The sequence below is a fragment of the Pseudonaja textilis genome, chromosome 2, assembly GCF_049901715.1.
Source record: "Pseudonaja textilis isolate UNSWEBS1 chromosome 2, rPseTex1.2, whole genome shotgun sequence".
Taxonomy (NCBI): domain Eukaryota; kingdom Metazoa; phylum Chordata; class Lepidosauria; order Squamata; family Elapidae; genus Pseudonaja; species Pseudonaja textilis.
This window is the reverse complement of record NC_141991.1, coordinates 137,210,597-137,228,158: the sequence shown is the minus strand read 5'-3', so window position 1 is coordinate 137,228,158 and position 17,562 is coordinate 137,210,597. Positions and strand designations below refer to the sequence as shown.

The 17,562-nt window shown below is 40.0% G+C and overlaps 1 protein-coding gene and 1 long non-coding RNA gene across 8 annotated transcripts in view; one reads left to right on the top strand and one right to left on the bottom strand.

Annotated features, from left to right (window-relative positions):
- Positions 1 to 10,574, bottom strand: part of R3HDM2 (R3H domain containing 2) — a 173,696-nt gene extending 163,122 nt beyond the window's left edge. For 5 of the 7 annotated variants that reach the window (XM_087925452.1, XM_087925453.1, XM_087925454.1 and 2 more), the window contains exon 1: positions 9,800 to 10,558. The gene's annotated coding sequence lies outside the window, so the exon portion shown is untranslated. Of the gene's footprint in view, positions 1 to 9,799 lie in introns of all 7 variants that reach the window. The other 2 variants (XM_026713862.2, XM_026713863.2) reach the window with 1 other exon arrangement.
- On the top strand, positions 10,326 to 17,273 carry LOC148127110 (uncharacterized). The gene is made up of 3 exons (XR_015741942.1): positions 10,326 to 10,400; positions 15,300 to 15,418; positions 17,258 to 17,273. It is a non-coding gene; the product is annotated as an uncharacterized LOC148127110 (long non-coding RNA).
- Positions 17,274 to 17,562: the final 289 nt, after the last annotated feature.

Below are 17,562 nucleotides of genomic sequence, written 5' to 3'. Positions count from 1 at the left end.
CCAATCAGCCAGAAAGGTGAACGCCAGGCAGCTACCCCTGCCGGACGGACCGGGAAGGGGTGAGGGGGCAGAGCTGCTACTTCGCCTGCTGGGAAAAAGGCTGCAGGGCCAACAGACCCTATTTCTGCAGGAGGCCTGTTGGTAGAATAAAAGACAGGCTGAGACAAGGGAATCCCAGGCTGCCTAATAGTCAGTTAAGGCTGCGGCCTGTAAAGGGCCTCTAGTAATGGCGGACGGCCATGCGGCCACTCCCAAGATGGAGGCCGCCCAGGACACACCCAAGATGGCGTCCATTCCAGGGCACACCCAAGATGGCGGCCGCTCCAGGGCACACCCAAGATGGCGGCCGTTCCAGGACACACCCAAGATGGCGGCCGTTCCAGGGCACACCCAAGATGGCGGCCGTTCCAGGGCACACCCAAGATGGCGGATGCCACAGGGGGCCCAAGATGGAGGCCGCAAAGTAACGGAGGCAGCCCCAGCGGCGGTAAACTCCCAGGGAAGATTAGAGCCCTTGGGAGAACCAGGAAGCGTACCCTGGGCTAGAAGGCGTTCGCGGGGGAACGGCGGCTAAGGCGAGGAGAGGCAGGCAGAAACGAAGCGGCCTCGCGCGAGCGATTAGGCGGCAAACGAAGCTGGGGGAGCGCTCGAAGCGCTGCTTTTCTCCCCTTAAAGAAACGGCTCGGATATTAAAAACACTCCCTGGGGAGTTCAAACCTGAGTTCCTGCGCTGCCTGCCGGTGATCCACGTGAAAAGCGATGAGAGAAGAGGCCTAGAATGTTGAACGACCGGAGCAAGGGAAAAACAGCCTGTTAGCCACGAGGCTGAGCAAAAAACTGGGAGTGCCCGAGGACCATGTGACGGTGAGGGGCGTTCCTCAATTTTCAAGCTCAGCCTGGAAGAGCTGAGACTGGAGCTCCTCCCAACCTGGACACTCGAGACAGCTCTATGGAAAAGGTAAAAGGTAAAGGTTCCCCTCACACATAGGTGCTAGTCATTTCCGGCTTTAATTACACTCTGTTACGCGGTGCTAGGGATTCCAACCCCGAACTGCCAACCTTTCTGACTGACAAGCTCAGCGCCTTAGCCAATGAGCCACCACATCCCTATATTTTGTGGGATAGAAAGGTTAATTAATAAGTATAGTGCCACAATAGGACTTGAAAATAGATCTTCAATAAATTCTCCATCTCCTCTCCCATAATAAGATGACATGGACGGAAATAGAACTCAGAGTCATCACAAATTCTTAAGAGAGGTCACTGTATGTATTTTCACTCCTACAGATTTTGTTCAGTTCCCTCCCCTAAGAGCTCACATTTTCTATTTTTAGATGCTTACACGGCCCCAATACATTTATATCCTAGTACACTAAGTTTTTAACATATTCATCCCCAGAATTATCCTGAGGTAGGAAAAAAAAAATTCTATGTGACAATCTAACAGCCCATATTCTCAAATGCTACACAATCCTAAATACGTATATTTATTTAGTAACTTCCAATGATTTCCCTGAAGTATTTTCAGAATTGCCCAATTGCATGTATCTACTTGAAAGCATTATTGATTACAATAGCATTTGTTTTCCAAGCAATACTTTTAGGTTTACAACCAAATCAGACCATCTATATATATATTTTTTCCTTTCACCAAGGAAATGCAATATTTCCAATATGCAGCTGTTACCAAAAAGAACTCAATCAACTGTCTGCTGAAACTACATGGTTCAATTGTCTGCTATCCATCTTTCCCATAATGGAGAGGGCATATATTCTGAGTGGCTTTTCTCTTTTCTGACACTTTTCTTATTCTGCTTCTAATAGCTTTCGGAAGAAAATCTCAGCAGATAATTACTGCATCACTGTGTTACAAATTCCCAATATTCAGTGCCAATATTAACCAATTGCCCTAAAATTTTGATTGAAGGATTTCAGATTTCTAACCTCACCAATCGCTAGCAAATACTTATTCAATTCTTCCTTATCATGGGCAAGCCCCAGCAAATACCATAATACAATGTTTCATGCAAAGTAGCTTCTTCTGAATTAAAAGAATGAGCCATCCTTGTGCTTCCAAGGTGCAAGTAAGTAACATAAATGTCCTCAAGTTTCTTATTGTTCCTGATTTCTGTAGGAGAAGAGGCTGAACTGGAAGGTGGTGTTAAAAGTGCCATCAGTTTGGAGTCATTGTGTTGTCACAAGAGACCCAAGTCCAGCCCTCCATAAATTCTGTTGATCCAATTTAGCTTTGACTATTAGTTGACTAGATTCTTGTACTACAGGTAGCAATAATAAACTCTACTGTGCTTTGAACAAAACAATGTTCCTGGTTATTGTGCCTGACACTTTCTATTGGCTATTCTAATGAAGTCATGTCAACCAGCAACAGCAACTGCTTCCTATCCAAAGCAAAGAATTTACTGTCCTTGTTCATTTATCCTGGGATTAAAACATAGGCTTCCATAAGACATAAGCTACAAATTCAAACATAGAACAACATTATGCAGGCATGAAAACAAGACGTTTGACTTTCCAGGGATCCTCAACAAGAAAAAGATATATTGCTTGTGTCTATATTCAGATTGGCAATTCAAAGTTAGTCAGGCCTATCTTATATGAAGGCTATACCAAGGACAACAATATCAAAAAGGAAAAGTCCAATTCATTAATAGCACGTTTCTGAAGCAAACATCAGAGCAATTATAGGCTGTCTTTTACATTTCCACAAAGTGATTAATGGTGCCAAATAATATGTTAAGTCTGCAGCCAAGAATTCAGGGTAGTTCAGTTAAGAAAAATTCCCCAAGAGCAAATGCTCTGTACAAGTGTAACTAATAGAACACGGAGCATAAGAACAATGAAATTATCTGTAACACAATATTTTGGTTGCTTAGTTCTAAATTTCAAAAGGAGAAAAATAATGAACAAACACACACACGACACACACAGAGGAAGGAAGGGAGGGAGGGAGAGACCCAAAATGATAGAAATCTGAACTTATCAATACAACAACATACCATGGAAGCTTGATAATTGTACTCGGCTTTAAAATGTTCTTCCAGTTCAATAACAACACTAAGATGACAAAACTCATTGGGAAAAATCAGAACATCTCAATTTCCTAAAGGTGACTGAGAAAAATTGACAGCACCAATCACCTCTCTTACTCCACCTATTCCCACTACACTTAGAGAAACACTTTCCCATGCCTCCATTAAAATATTACCTATACATGTGTGATAACCCTGGAGTAAAGGTAAGTAGATGTATCTTTCTCAGTCCAACACAACCTGAGCACTAGAATAATTTTCAAATGTAAATTAATCTAGGGAACAGTTTTCTAGAATATTTAGACCTCAGCAGATATATACTGTACATATACCAGAATCTGCTGCATATAAGCAGCAGCCATATGTCAGATGCACTCAATTTGAGATTTTCAAAACTTGATCCAAGAAGTACTGGTGCTCCATAACATCCATTCAGGTAGTCTATAGAAAGATTACCAAATAACTAAGAAATATATGTTCTTGGTTCTGTGCTTTGTTATGATAAGACTGATGTCCCTTTTGACTAGATTGTCAAATTAATAAGGCTAAAATCTTTTGATTTTTCACAATAGAAGTCATTTTTTGAATATGATGGTGTTGCAGAAAAGATAATTCAAGATGAAGAAAAGGAGCTGTGGTCTGTAATCTGACAAGATCACAACTCTGAAATAGTTTGTTAAAAAAAGAAGGAAGGTTTGCTCCAAGAGCCCTTAAATAGGGAACTTCCTCTAAAGTGGTGACTCAAAAAACAAAAGAATGAAAGATAGGAAAGATGTATGAGCTTCCAAACGTGTGTATGTTGCTACTTGAAAGTCCCTACAACATCTTGAAACAAAAATTACCAATTAAAAAGAACCCTGGGCACCATCCAACATAGCAACCTAAAAGAACACTTAAAATTACCGTTTTTTCAAGCTGAGGCACATATCTAAAAAGTCATGATCTGCCTTTAAGGATACTTTTTGAGGGTGACCCATATATTTTGCCCAAGCAAATTACCGCCATGTTGCTGCCATGTGGGGGATCTGTAGCTTCAGTGCTTCCAAGTATGATCGAGGCAGGAACCTGAGTTGAAAGGGCCACTCTTCACAATAATGTCCAAAGGAAAGTGAAGCTAAAGGCAAACTACAGCTGGGGTGAGAACAGGTCAGATGCTGCATGTGTGAAAAAAGCCAACCACTGTGAAGAAATCTCCAAAATCAAAATTGGGCAAGTTCTGCTGTAAAAGTACAGAATTGGGTAAAATATTAAGATGCATTTGGATGACAGATCATGTGATTCTATTCATCTGTTGAGCACAGATCTTTTTCCGATTCTTTCTATTCTTTCTCCATGCCTGTAGTTCCTCCTTCTCTTCAAGAGAGAAATGGTTTGTTTGCAGTTTTTTCCATTCCTTACTGAGAGACTTTTGTGGTGAGTTGGTCATACCTAGTTTTCCTCTTCAGCTACCTCTTCCTTCCTTCACTTGGGCTGTTCCAGCCTCTCAATTAGTCTTTCCAGGCAAAATGTTGCCTCTTGGCTGCTTCAGTCTGGAGAATTTAGCATAAGGTTTGTTTGTTGCCCATCTTGCCTTAGGGAGACTCTGGGTGGCTTAGAAGCAGTACTTGCTCTGAGGTTCCTGGAAGAGTCACTGAAGTGAGCTACCAGGTTCCTACCAGTGCTGGAGTACTCCTTGTCTGGAGGTGCTTTTTATCCTACAGATCTAATCTGTGCTTAGTCTCCATCCTTGCTGGGTAGCATCATCAGTGTGAACAGTGTGTTATGCAGATCACATAAATTATTTGAAAACACCACATGGCCAGTGGGCTGGGAGTTCGAAACTTCTATTAAAGAGTATCGTTGCCCCCGTTTTCTTTAATAAGGCGTCATGTTCTGAACAGTTCATCATGTGGATCTGATTTAAAGTGACCCATTCTGTTCTACCTAAGTTCACTTTATTCTAAAATAATTCATTTGTACTTCAGCAATTTCAATGATCATTGTTACATTGCTATGTCCAATTTTATGTATCACTGTAAAATTAGGAACTTCTCAAAGTACTTGCTCCATTACCTTATGGCTTTGGTCTGATCATATTATTAGCTCCAGATCAACTTGTGAACGTTTAATAGTTTCCCCTAGTAAATAGAGGAGTGTAATTTGAGCTGAGAACAGAACATGCACAACTCTTAGGAGATTATATTATTCTGGATGCAATCCTCCTCCTCCACAAAATATTGCTATATAGTCAGCAATATAATCAAATACTAGCATTCTGATTATTAAAACATATTGGCAGCTGTGTCCAAAGTGAAATAGCTGATTTGCCACTCTGATTGATGGTAAAAAGTTGTGACTGCTTTTAGATATTTGGATATTTAATAAATGCAGATGTAATGGCGCGCAACAATACTCTTCATTTTTGATTCATTAAACATTTTAGTATCAATGCATGAAAAGCTTTAGTTTTTTTGCCTTCAGTCTAATTAACTAGTCTTCATGTGGTAGTTGTGACAAATGCCTCTACAAAATGACATTGCTAAATAAATGCTTTGCTATAACCTAATTAAAAAATGGATCATATCTACTAGGATTGGTGGATATCTAGTATATGCACCTATTACAGATATAATGAGAGAAGTCACTTAAAAATGTTATGGCATACTTAAGAAGAGCTAAATGCAATATCAAGGAAGGAAACAAAATTATTAATGTATAATTGCAAAATGAAAGCAGCAGGAATTTGAAACACCTCCAATTACCAGAAGATTTGGGATGGGTAAATTGAATAGTGAAGGCGACAGATCAATGGTGTTTTACAGAGAATTTATTGTTTATTACCAATATTTGCATTAAGCTATTTAAACATGGCCTCAAAACATTGACATCTTTGGATGCACAATGTTAACATCAAATTGACTACACAGTACAATCCAGTCAATTCAGTCAATTAAAACATTTTGAGGTTCAAATTATGGAGCAGATCATAGATTAACGACATTCAATATATGGGTTAAATTTAGAAAGTTAGAAAACAGGTCAACATGATTATATCTGGTAGAATTATGGACAAAATATAAGAGCAATATAAATACTTAATTTATGCTAAGGAAAACCTGAGAAACTATGGGAAGAGAAAAAAGATGTTGTAAAAACCAAAGTGGAAAAATTTACTTATGAAAAGATATAACACTTTCAAAGCAAACTATCATGATAAACAAAGAAAGCCAGAGGATAAGTCTTGGATAAGAAAAGCATAGAATGATAGAACACAAACTTCCACTTTTAAGAAGGGACATAGAAGAAAGAAAAAAAAGATGTATTACTAAGATCAGAGAAATCATAAGAAAATCTACACTTAATACTCAAGGATTGTTGTCATTATCTCTTGACAACGTAGAATCACAGCTGCCAGTTATTTAGCTAGTGTTGGTCTTCATATATATCATTTTCCCAAGAACCTAGGATGTTGTAGTGTACAGGGATAACATGTGCAGATCCAAGCAGCGTGGTCTTTTGTAATCAATGTATATTTTGTCAATGAGCAGATTTTCTAAGAGCCATTCCAAATGCTTTGGTATGGCACCTAGTGTACTGATAACCTGCAATAGGCAGACGTTACTAGGATGGCGTTAAGGTATTGTTGCAGGATGTAAGCTGTTCCAAGTAAAGCTGCCTTTTGCAATTGACTATGATTTTGTTAATGCTGATGTTGTTGAAGTAATGCTTCAGATGTTTTGGGATTGCACCCAAGGTGCCTATGACTACTGGTACTATTTTTACTTATTAAGATTTAGATGATAATAATGTAACCTTGGGAAACTAACAACAATCAAACCCATATTTTTTTAAAAAAAACACCAACAACTCGTCTACCAAATTAAAGACTAACATATTTTACCTAGGCTCATATGTCAAAGCCCTTTGCACATATGCTGGACTCAACTTATATCCTGACCCAGTACCTGAGGGAAGAGCCAGGTCATCAAGGCCTTCCAGAAGGCCAAATGGAGCAGGGGGCTTTTGAATCTCGGGGAGAGGTTGTTTCATTGTAAAAGAGATGTAATATGGGTGCAAAGGAAAATAGAAAATCTATGCAGAATTGACTTTCTTTACAAATAGGATTATAGATGAAACATTTGCAGAAAAAAAAGGACAGGTAATAGGTGAGGTGCTACATGCATGGACACATTTGTCAAACAGAAAGGCATCAGAAGCAGATGAAATATCCAATGAATTCTTTAAAGCTACAGAAGAAGGCCATTAAAGTGCTAACAGATTTATTATCAATAAATAAGGAACAAGGCTACATCTTAAGAGACTGCAAAAGATTGGTGTGACACCAAAGCAGAGACATGCAAAAGAATGTGCAAATTATTACAGTAAACTGAAAGCAGTAGTTTAAGATTTTACAAAGAACAATAGTTAAACATACAGAAAAAATGTCAAATAAATAGGCAGGTTTTGCAACTGGCAAAATCAATAGTTGACCTAAGATAATGGATAAACCAAAGGATATGATATTTATCTTTGCTCTACTGAATATAACAAGGCTTTTTATTCATAGTTCATACCAGAACTGAATATATTAAGGTTAATGAAATGAGTATGCCAGAACATCTGATTATTTTTCTGAGGAATTTTTTTATAACAAAAATGAAACTATTGTAAAAAAATAAATCTGCAAAATCAGATTAAAAGTAAGCCATAAACACACATATACACAAACACACAAAATATATTGTCCCCATATGTTTAACTTACATGAACATATAAAAATACTAAGATTTGAATATATGACAGAAAACTAGAATCAAACAGATGTAGCTGTGACAATACCTATTTGTGATATGCAGACTATAGCTCTGTTAGTTGGAAGAGTAGCTAATTATGAAAGTAACTGGAAAGTAAAAATGTAACTTATTGTTAAATATTTAAAACTTGTAATTTCAACTAATATATTTAGTGAGTTCACCACCAATTCTGAAAAAATGAAGATGCTGTATAGTTTGTTATCTTTAGCTCAAGATGAAAGATGATGAGCATGTTAGAGAAACAGAATAGGGAAGAAAGCAATAACAAGTTTAGACAAGATCATGAAACTAAGTATATTCCTATTACAACAAAAATCAGAACCATAAAAGCAATAGTCTTTCCAATGACAAGGCATGGCAACACTAGACAACACTGAGAAAGGATGAGAGAAAGAATATACACACCTTTGAATTATTGTTATTAAGAGTACCATGTATTGCAGAGAGAACCAATAGTCTTTGACCAAATAAAGACTGCTACTTGAAAGGTATGATCAGCAAGCAGAAATTCACATGCTTTGAGCATGTGAGGTGACAAAAAAATGGCTATACCCGGTAAATTGAGGAAAATAGAAGGAAAAAAACAAGGTAAATGAATGGAGTTAAGTACAAAACTGTCTCCAGAGAAGCTACTAGTTATTACCAGAGACAAGTCAAAATGGCAAACATTTCTCCATGCTGTCATCAGGAACTAAGCCCAATTTACTGACTCCAAACTAGCATGCATTTTAAGGTCTGTTGATCTCAAAGGTTTTTAGCAGGCCTTGAAACAAAAGACAGCATGGAAATGACTGTTTTTCATTTATAATAACAGTCACTCATCACTCCATGTATTGTGGCTGCTGAAGGTTTCTTTTTTTTTTTTGCATTGGTTTCATCAATCCTAAAAAAGCAACTTCCTTATTTAAATATGCACATCTCATCCCAAAGACTTGCAAAAACACAAGCACCCGCACACTTTCCGTAAAAGTCCACACACAAAACAGATTAAGACAACCTATAAATTAAATCTCCCCACTTTTTTATAACTAAACTCTGAACTCTAAAGGCCAGGTTAAAAAAAAATAGATAAGCCTGCTTCCTAAATGCAGACAGGCTTAGATTCGGAGCATTTTTTATTACTCTTGGGACAGAATTCCAGGTACGGGAATGTTCATGCCCTTTACCACGATATAAGCATAAGCATCATCATTTTAATAAGGACCTTGGTTATCACTCAGAAGCTACAACATTCATCCCTGTAAACACTGGCCCAAGCGAAAGCACTTTCCCATTTCTTGACCACCACGATTGGGGGAAAATCACGGGGACCCGTCTAGGGAGGAAATATTCCTTTTTACACAGCGCATCAAAGCCTACAAACGAACCAAGATAGTAAACCCCTCTGCAAAGTAAGGAAGGCCATGAATGCACCCAGCAACTATGAAAACCTAATATACTCCGGTGCTAACAACGCACATACGTGGCCTCAACAGTTCCATCTGGCCCCAAACTTACAAGACTCTCAGGCCAAACGCTGAATGGCACCAGGGGGCCCGGGGGGGCTTGCTGACCCTCCTTTAGACCAGGTTGAACGGCACTTCTTCTTTTCTCCACCCAACATTGGGGGCCGGGGGGCCGTTTCTTAAGGGCAGCAAAAAAAAAAACAACCACCACAGCTTCCTGCCATTCCCCACCTTCAAGAGTAGGTTGCAGGCGCCACGATTGCTCCCCCCCCACACACACACTTCTTGGCTTCAAACCTGTTGCACCTCCGCTCTTTTTCTCCCTCACTCCCAAAGGAGACCATTCCTCCTCTTCCTCTCTCTCCCCCACGCCCCCATCAAGGAAAAAAACACAGAAGAGGTTGAAGACGTCCTCCCGCTCCTTCCCACCCGAAAGGGTCTCTTCCCGGTTATCTTAATCGGGAAGGGGACCGAACTTTGCAACGCGAAGAGGCGAGAGGGCGCTACTTACCTCCGGGGGGTGGGAGGGAGGAGGGAGGGAGGGGAGGGAGGAAGGAAGGAAGGAGGAGGGGGGGAGAGCAGGGACCCCGGTCGTCGTCCCCCCCCGCCTCGCTTTTCCGTCGCTGGCGTGTCTTCGTGCCCGCCGCTTTCCTCCTCCTCCTCTTCTTCTTCTTCTTCCTGCTCCCTCCCTCTTGAGCGGGGAGGAGAAGAGGTGCCGCCGCCGGCCGAGGGAACCTCGCTGTCCCCCCTCACCGCTTCCTCTGACGTGAGCGGTAGAGCGTAGGTAGAAGCCGCCGGAGGAGGAGGAAGTTCTGGGCAGCAACAAGTGCGGGCAGCTGCAGAGGGGCTGAAGCGCCCGGCGAGGAAGCAGACCGGCCAACTCGGGGCGGAGCGACGGGCCGGGTGGAAGGGGGGTTTACCCCGCCGAGTCAGCGAGGCTGGAGCTCCTAGAGAGTCCCACGGGCCGGGAGCTAAGCTGGGTGGGGGGAGGGGCTGGGAGGCGGAGGGTCAGGTCGGGGCCTGGGTCCGTCCGGGCGGATGGATGGATGGATGGCTTGCGGCCGGTCAGGTGGAGCCGCCGAGGCCGGGGGGATGGAGGTGGAGAGAGGGAGGTAGGAAGGCCGAAAGAAAAGAAAGGGAGGGGGGGACGGAGATTATTTTTTAAAGGGTGGGGGGGGAGGAGGAAGAAGGGGGAGAAAAGAAAAAGGGGAAAAAAAGAAACAGAAAAAAAGGGGAAAGAAGCTGCCGGCCCCTCCCCCTGCCTGCGCGCGCGCCTTGCGTCCCTCCCGCCCGACACGACGCGGCGACGTAACCCTTGACGCGCGTCACTCGTCGCCCTGCTCGGCGTTGCCTGGGACAACGTCGCAAGACGACGCCTCCGACGAAGGCCCGGCCTCTCCTTTGTAGAGGGGCATTAATGGAGGCGGGTAAACCAAATGTCCCTGAAACAGCTTCCCGTCATCTGGGGTCCCGCTGGATGTGTTGGCCTGCCAATTCCCTGCCGTGATGGCTTGAAGAGCGTGGAAAACCGTAGTCCAAGATTTGAAGGATCCCGGGCTGAGGAAGACATTTTTTTAAAAAAAGGATATTTCTGAGGAAGCGAGGCCGACGGTCAATCTTGAATCGAGGTCTGGGGCCGCATTGGAAGCTCCAGTGGCTGATCTGAAGGGGCATTTTCTTACCTCAAACCCAGCTTTGTGTGGCGTATTTATTGCAAAGCCTGCAGTTCATCTCTCTACCGGAGGGAAAGGAAGGTGACACCATGCGGCTTCTTTCAGATTTAGGCTATTACGGTACTCTTGGGCACTTAGGACTAAGCTTCCGTGGTCTTAGCTGGAAATAAACCCTTCCGAATCAGAGGTTAAATAAGCATTTGTGCTTAAGAGGCTGAACTGTAATGAGAGTTGCGCTGGATCACCTACGTATTTTTTTTTGTACAGAGTATTTTGCTGCCCCCCCCTCCTCCCCAGATTCTTTTTTTGTAAAAGGCGAATTTTAGATTCAAGATATATGTAAGAACTATGGGATGACCTTGGGGTGACTTGGATTGATGCTTTCCCACATTTCCTGGAAATTCAGCACTTTCAAAGTTTGCCTCGTCCCTTTTCATTAGAACTTAATTTAGAAGATGAAAGTATATTCATCTCACAGGACTTAAGTGTGGTGTCATTACACAAGACAGACCAAGCTTACACAGAAATAACTCTGAAATGGAAAAAAAAATACTGGTTGAGTTCATATAACCTGGTTAACTAAATTTGGCATTTGTAACTGACCATGTGTGGGCCTAACTATATTTTTCTATGTATATCTTGTTTCAGAATTGTCCCAGAAGAAATGCCAAATATGCAGTAATGTACAGTGCAACACCCCATTTCACAGACAGCTCCCTCGTGGAAGCAAAGGCTAGGAACATAACAGAGTATCTTTAGTCATGATAGATCACTATCCTAACTTCATAATTAACAGTATTCCTTCATAATTTATTATATAGTCTGTCCTGGCTAAAAATGTTGGAACTAGAACTGTATACCCTACTATATTTGAAGCATATCACTAATTTCTATACAATTCTTCCTCGATAAATGCAGAACTATTTATGAGAAAAAAATTTACAATCAACATTAAACAATTGTTTGAAAAATATAAACATTTTAAAAAGCTCATTTTGATAAATAGAAAATTTGAAAGACAGCCCAGTCTTACTGGACTTGATATCCTAAAATGTCTTGGGAGAACAAAATTTCAAAACAATTGTTCTGAAGAAAATAGTTCCATAGTTGTAGGGCCCTAGTCCTGGCCATCATTTATAATCTATGCTGTCACTACTTTGATCATACTCTTCACCTGATCTTAATGCATGTGTTCGATGGTATTAGGGAAGGAATATTTTAAGTATATCCTGTGCTTACCATATACTTTCCAATGTTTTCTTCCCATAGGAAAAAAGCAATTTTGTTGTGTTTGTTAAAAAATAAGTTTTGCCTTAATTGAGCAGAATATCCTTTCCAAGTTTCACTTAAAGGAAAAGCCCAAATCACAATCTTTGAGTTGCTTTATAGGTAGCTTTGAAAAAACAGTTTAGCAGCCTTGAAAATGACTGGGAGACACAGGATGGAACTGGAAGAATACATACAGTATTTCTTAAAATTTGTAAAAACAGGTTTATATTAGGTATATATGTGTTTGTGGTCTGTGGAGCCCTATCTACTTTTCCATGCCAGCCAAGTTAATTAGCTTCAGGGTAGAATACATTGCTTAGGACAATTAAATGTATTTGTCCTTAACAATTGCAATGCATTGAAGAAAACAGTGATTTGGATCAGGATTGCCAGAAGGAGATCTTCTAGCAGGGCTATCAAACTCGCAGCACGCAGGCTGGATGCGTCATGCACTGGCCATGCCCATGCCCAGTTTAGCAAAGGGGGAAAATACATCACATGACGATGGGAGTTTGACACCCCTGCCTTACAGCCTCATCTAGCATATATACATACATCTCCTATAATTAAAGTACAGCACAGACAAGACAGAATCCCAACTTCTAGAAAAGCATGTGGATGCTGCTTTTTCCGTTATCCTCTCAGACTGAAAGGATTTCCAAGTTGTTAATATGGCTCTCCCACTGGAAAACTGGAACCACTCCACAAGAGTAAGAGTGCGACCTCAACGTGTAGCAGGAAAAGCTCAGACGTTATGCATCTTATGGAGCAACCACTTTACTGTGGCATAAAGTTTTCATGGGCTTTAATCCCCAAATGTCTGTACCATAAAGGAGTTACAGGACCACAAGCCTTTTAGATTAAATCCAATGAGGAACTTAATACTTGCATTAACATCCCCATATTACCTAATCCCCTTTGTTTTTATCTACTTAGTAAGAGCACGTAAGCTGAAAGTCTGAAATCTACTCAAGATACTCATACACAAAATATTAGAATATGTAAAAAAAAAAAAAATTCAGCATCAACAATAGAGGTATCCTAGCCTTGTCCCCCATCTGTGCCTTTAACAGATAATCTGTAGACTTTGGCAGAGTAATAATTTATCTTCTTCCAAAAGTCCCTAGTTCATTTTGCAATAAAGACCATTTTGATTTTATATTGGGAAAGAATAGAATGTTAATATGATGCTACCCGTTATCCAAAGCTAAGTACAGACTAAGAACCTACCTTCATGGACAACAAAAAATAATAATGCGAAGAAGTCACAGAAGCTTTGATAGCCTTCTCAATCCCCCTCCAGCTTGAAAGAAGCCCCATCTATAACTACCTAACTGTAGTGAGACTAATTTTGCACAAGCTATCCATACATAGCCAACTCCTACTCTTACTTAGAAGAATCTGCTTGATAGGACCCTGAAGAAAAGGGTTCAGGTGTTACCATTCACCTACAAACAAAGCAATCTTTGCTATGGTCTATCACAGTAGAATTACTTATGCCAGGTGGATATTGCTCCATTAGAAATACCCCTGTCAGCTCTGGCTTATGGTAGGATTTTGGCATCCAGAATAGGGCTTGCTTGATCAGTTTGGGGATATGCAAGTAGAAACAAAATCTGAAGCGTGCTGCTGGGCAATGGTTTCTCCTTTATCTTCAAAAATGGTTGAATTGTATTTGACGTTGATAGAAAACTATGTTGTTTAAGGGGAAAAAAGTATATCCAGTTTAGTAGTAGTTGTCTCTTTCAAATAGTTTTCTGGACAGTCTGGAACAATAGGAAAACCCTAGAGTTCTGAATGCAGAGCCAAAGATCGAAGAGCAGGGAGTAAAGTTTATGAATTGCCCCTACTTTCTGAGGAAGAGAAACTAACCTTTACATGTCAGTTCTATTCTGCTGACCAAGCAGGGGTTTTTTCTTGAGAAAAGCTACCGGTAACATTATGTGATGCATCTAATAAGGAAATAGGGTTTATTCTGCTGAAATCATTTGTTTTTACTGTTGAAGTAGAATTGATGTTTCATTCTACAGTTTGCAGTCTGACTACCATTTATTGTGCCAAATGTTGAAGGGGTGGGTGTCACAGTAAAATCATCACAAATACCACTTTTAAAGATGATATAGTATAGCTATATAGATCAGGGGTGACCAGTCTGGGGTTTCAAACTCAGCTTGGTTTTCTAAACCTTAAGTGTGACTTTGAGAGCATTTCCAACAGTTGCTGCCCATTTTAATATTTATTGTAGAAAATTTATAAAATACTTGAATTAAAAAGATTTCCCCAATTTTTTGTCCAACTGTGGGACTGTAGTCCTGGCAAGCTTCTCTAGGCACTTGGCTTGAAAAAAAATTGAACTGCTTAAAACTGTATGGTTTTTAATGGCAAAACTCCATATCAAGGGCAAATTAGTCAATGATTTAATTGATTCATAAATATATACCCTCTTCACTCAAACATGGCAAATGCCTGGGGGGGGGATAATTAGGCTGACACTGAAATATGTATAGTTGAAGCCATCCTTAATTCGATAAGAACTCCAACAAGTTCTTATACAGTATCTCTTGAGATGTTTGTTGTATAAAAAGTGAACATTAGGCAAAAATTGACTCTGCCTCATATCTTGGAGTTCTTTGTGGTCTCTGAACTTGGAACTTGGTTGTTTGCTTGCAGTAGTTTTATTATCTGGCTAGGTAACATCATTAGTGCATCTGTATTGTTTGCTTGTTATTCTAAGTTATCATTTCTAGAGTTTCTAACAGCTGTCTCCTCTATATTTCCAATTGAGTTTCTTCTACTACTCTACCATTGCTATTTGGTTTTCCATTTTCATAATTTTTCCAAATCTCTTCCAATTCTGCATCCCTAAGTATTTTATTTCTAGTAATGAATCTCCTTTGATCTGTTAATCTTTGCTCATTATATTTGAATCTGGATTTTTTTTTCCCCTGCGGTTCAAACATTAACTTTAGGTAACCCCGCTTCATTCGTTCCAATTTACAGTAGAGGGCCATCATGGCTTGATTTTCAAGCACACTATACTTTTATCTCCTTTGTGGTTGTTTCTTCCAGTAATCCTTCAGGGCCAAGCCCTGGTTGCCAGCCATAACTCCTGAGTCCCTCTGCCAACAGATGCCCAGGAGTGCCAACAAGTGGCATGATCCTTGTTGACCCAGGCAACAACCAAGCCAGTACGATGTTCTTTTTCTATTTTCTCACCATACTAAAAGGGTTGATATTAACACTTAGTGTGGCTGTTCGGCTGAGACCTGCCTGGCATGGCTAACCCCTCAGGTAGAATACACTACTGCCAGCATAGCTCTCAGCTTCATCAGAGCATCACAAACCCCTCATCTATCACGGGGGTATCCATTATGGAGGGGATTATTATTATGATATACTTTATTCATTAAACATGAAACTCAGTCAACTGAACATTTAAAAATGCATTCAAAAATGTTGTTATCCTCTTGTGCAAAAATGCTAGCATGGAGTTAATCAGGGCTGAACTCAGTTTTAGGCATCCCGAATGAAATAAAACATAATTATGATTGTAAATGCCTGGACAGAGAATTTGATACAGTGAAGTCAAACGTCTCCAATTATAACATATTACAAGTAGTCCTTGACTTATCATGATTGAGCCTAAAATTTATGTTGCTAAGTAAGGCAATTGTTAAATGAGTTTTACCCCATTTTACAACCTTTTTATCACAATTGTTAAGTGAATCATGCAGCATTAAGTGAATCTGACCTCCCCATTGAGTTTGTTTGTTGGAAGGTGGCTGAGAAAGTTACAAATGGCAATCACATGACCCTGGGACAATACAATCTCAGTTACCAAGCATCCAAATTGACCATAGGAATACTACAATGGTCATCAATGTAAACAATTGTAATGTCAGTTTTTTCAGTGCTGCTGTAACTTGGAACAGTCACTAATGAATGATTGTAAATCAAGAATTATCTGTATAATCCAATACCTCATTATAGACAGTTCCTTTATCACACATCAACAGCCATTAACAACAGACTTGCATGTCCAGCAGTCTAGTAAGAAAGATTGCAACAAACTGGGGCTTGGGTAAAAAACAAAAGTGTCCTCTATTCTAAAGACTGTTAAGGAATGGAACCCAGTTTTGTATACAATATAATTCTCAAGCTAAGCTCATGCCAGGGACTGTTTAAATTTACTTCTTATGTAAAGGTCAAGCTTTTTCTTATTAAGTGTATTTTAAGTTCAGCACCACAGATATACAAATTTGTCCACTGCCTACAAACAAAGTGCCCTGTCCTATTATGAAATTATATGTATTTTCCCTACAGCCTAATAAAGCTACATTAGAGATAGGATAAGTGAAACTCGAGGGTTAGGTCTGAACTTCACATTTGAGCAATTGAGAGAGAATATGATGCTTTTAAAAGCACAGCTATGATCTTGAATACAGCTCTAACAAAAAAAGAGAAAATGGAGGGTTTTTGATAGTGCTACCCCTTGATCCTGCTCTGTATCTACTGGTCCACCCACACACACCAAGTATACAAGAATAGCTTCATCAAAGGTGCAGGAAGGTAACAGGAAACCCAGAAGGAAACTAATTTGAATTCTTTCCGTTCCTTGATCTCTACCTCAAGGCTGTTTCTTGAGAGGAGAATCCAGAGAAAAGCTGAAACAGAAGTTAATAGGAAGGAATTGCCATTTCTTTTGGTATTAACATTAATCAAGAATTTTCACTAAAGAGTTTTTGCACTTTAGGAAATGCTAAATTGGACACGTTAGAATGAATGAATTTACACAATATCTTATGAACCAGGAACAGGTATGTGCCTCCCCTCCCCCAAATTGTATTAACAAAATTCAGTGGAGAAAAGATCCGAAGTGTAATATTTCTCCATTTGTTATGTTGTTCACAACAGATTTTGTGTCTTATAATCACTGTAAACATGAAAAAACAACAGATTTGTGCTGATCTGTGACCATAAGAAAGGCTGAATCTGAATAAGACGTTTTTGTTACTTTTTTAATCTAGTCAATCAAAAGCAAGCACCTCCTATTCCAGAATATACTTTCAGCAGATGTGGCCGCAACTTGCCTGCTTTTTCAGCCTAAGGTGTATGTGAATTGCAACTGACCTTCATCTTTTGAGTGATATAACACTTTTGCTGAAGACCCATCTCAGCTTGTTCCTTCCAGACTAATAAGGAAAAATCAATATACATGAACTTAGTGTTAAAAAAAATAAATTTTCATAGAGGACTGGAAAATTACTCCTTACTTTCAGTGGCTGAATCTTTGAACTGTGATTTAAAATTTCCCATAGTATGCATTATATCG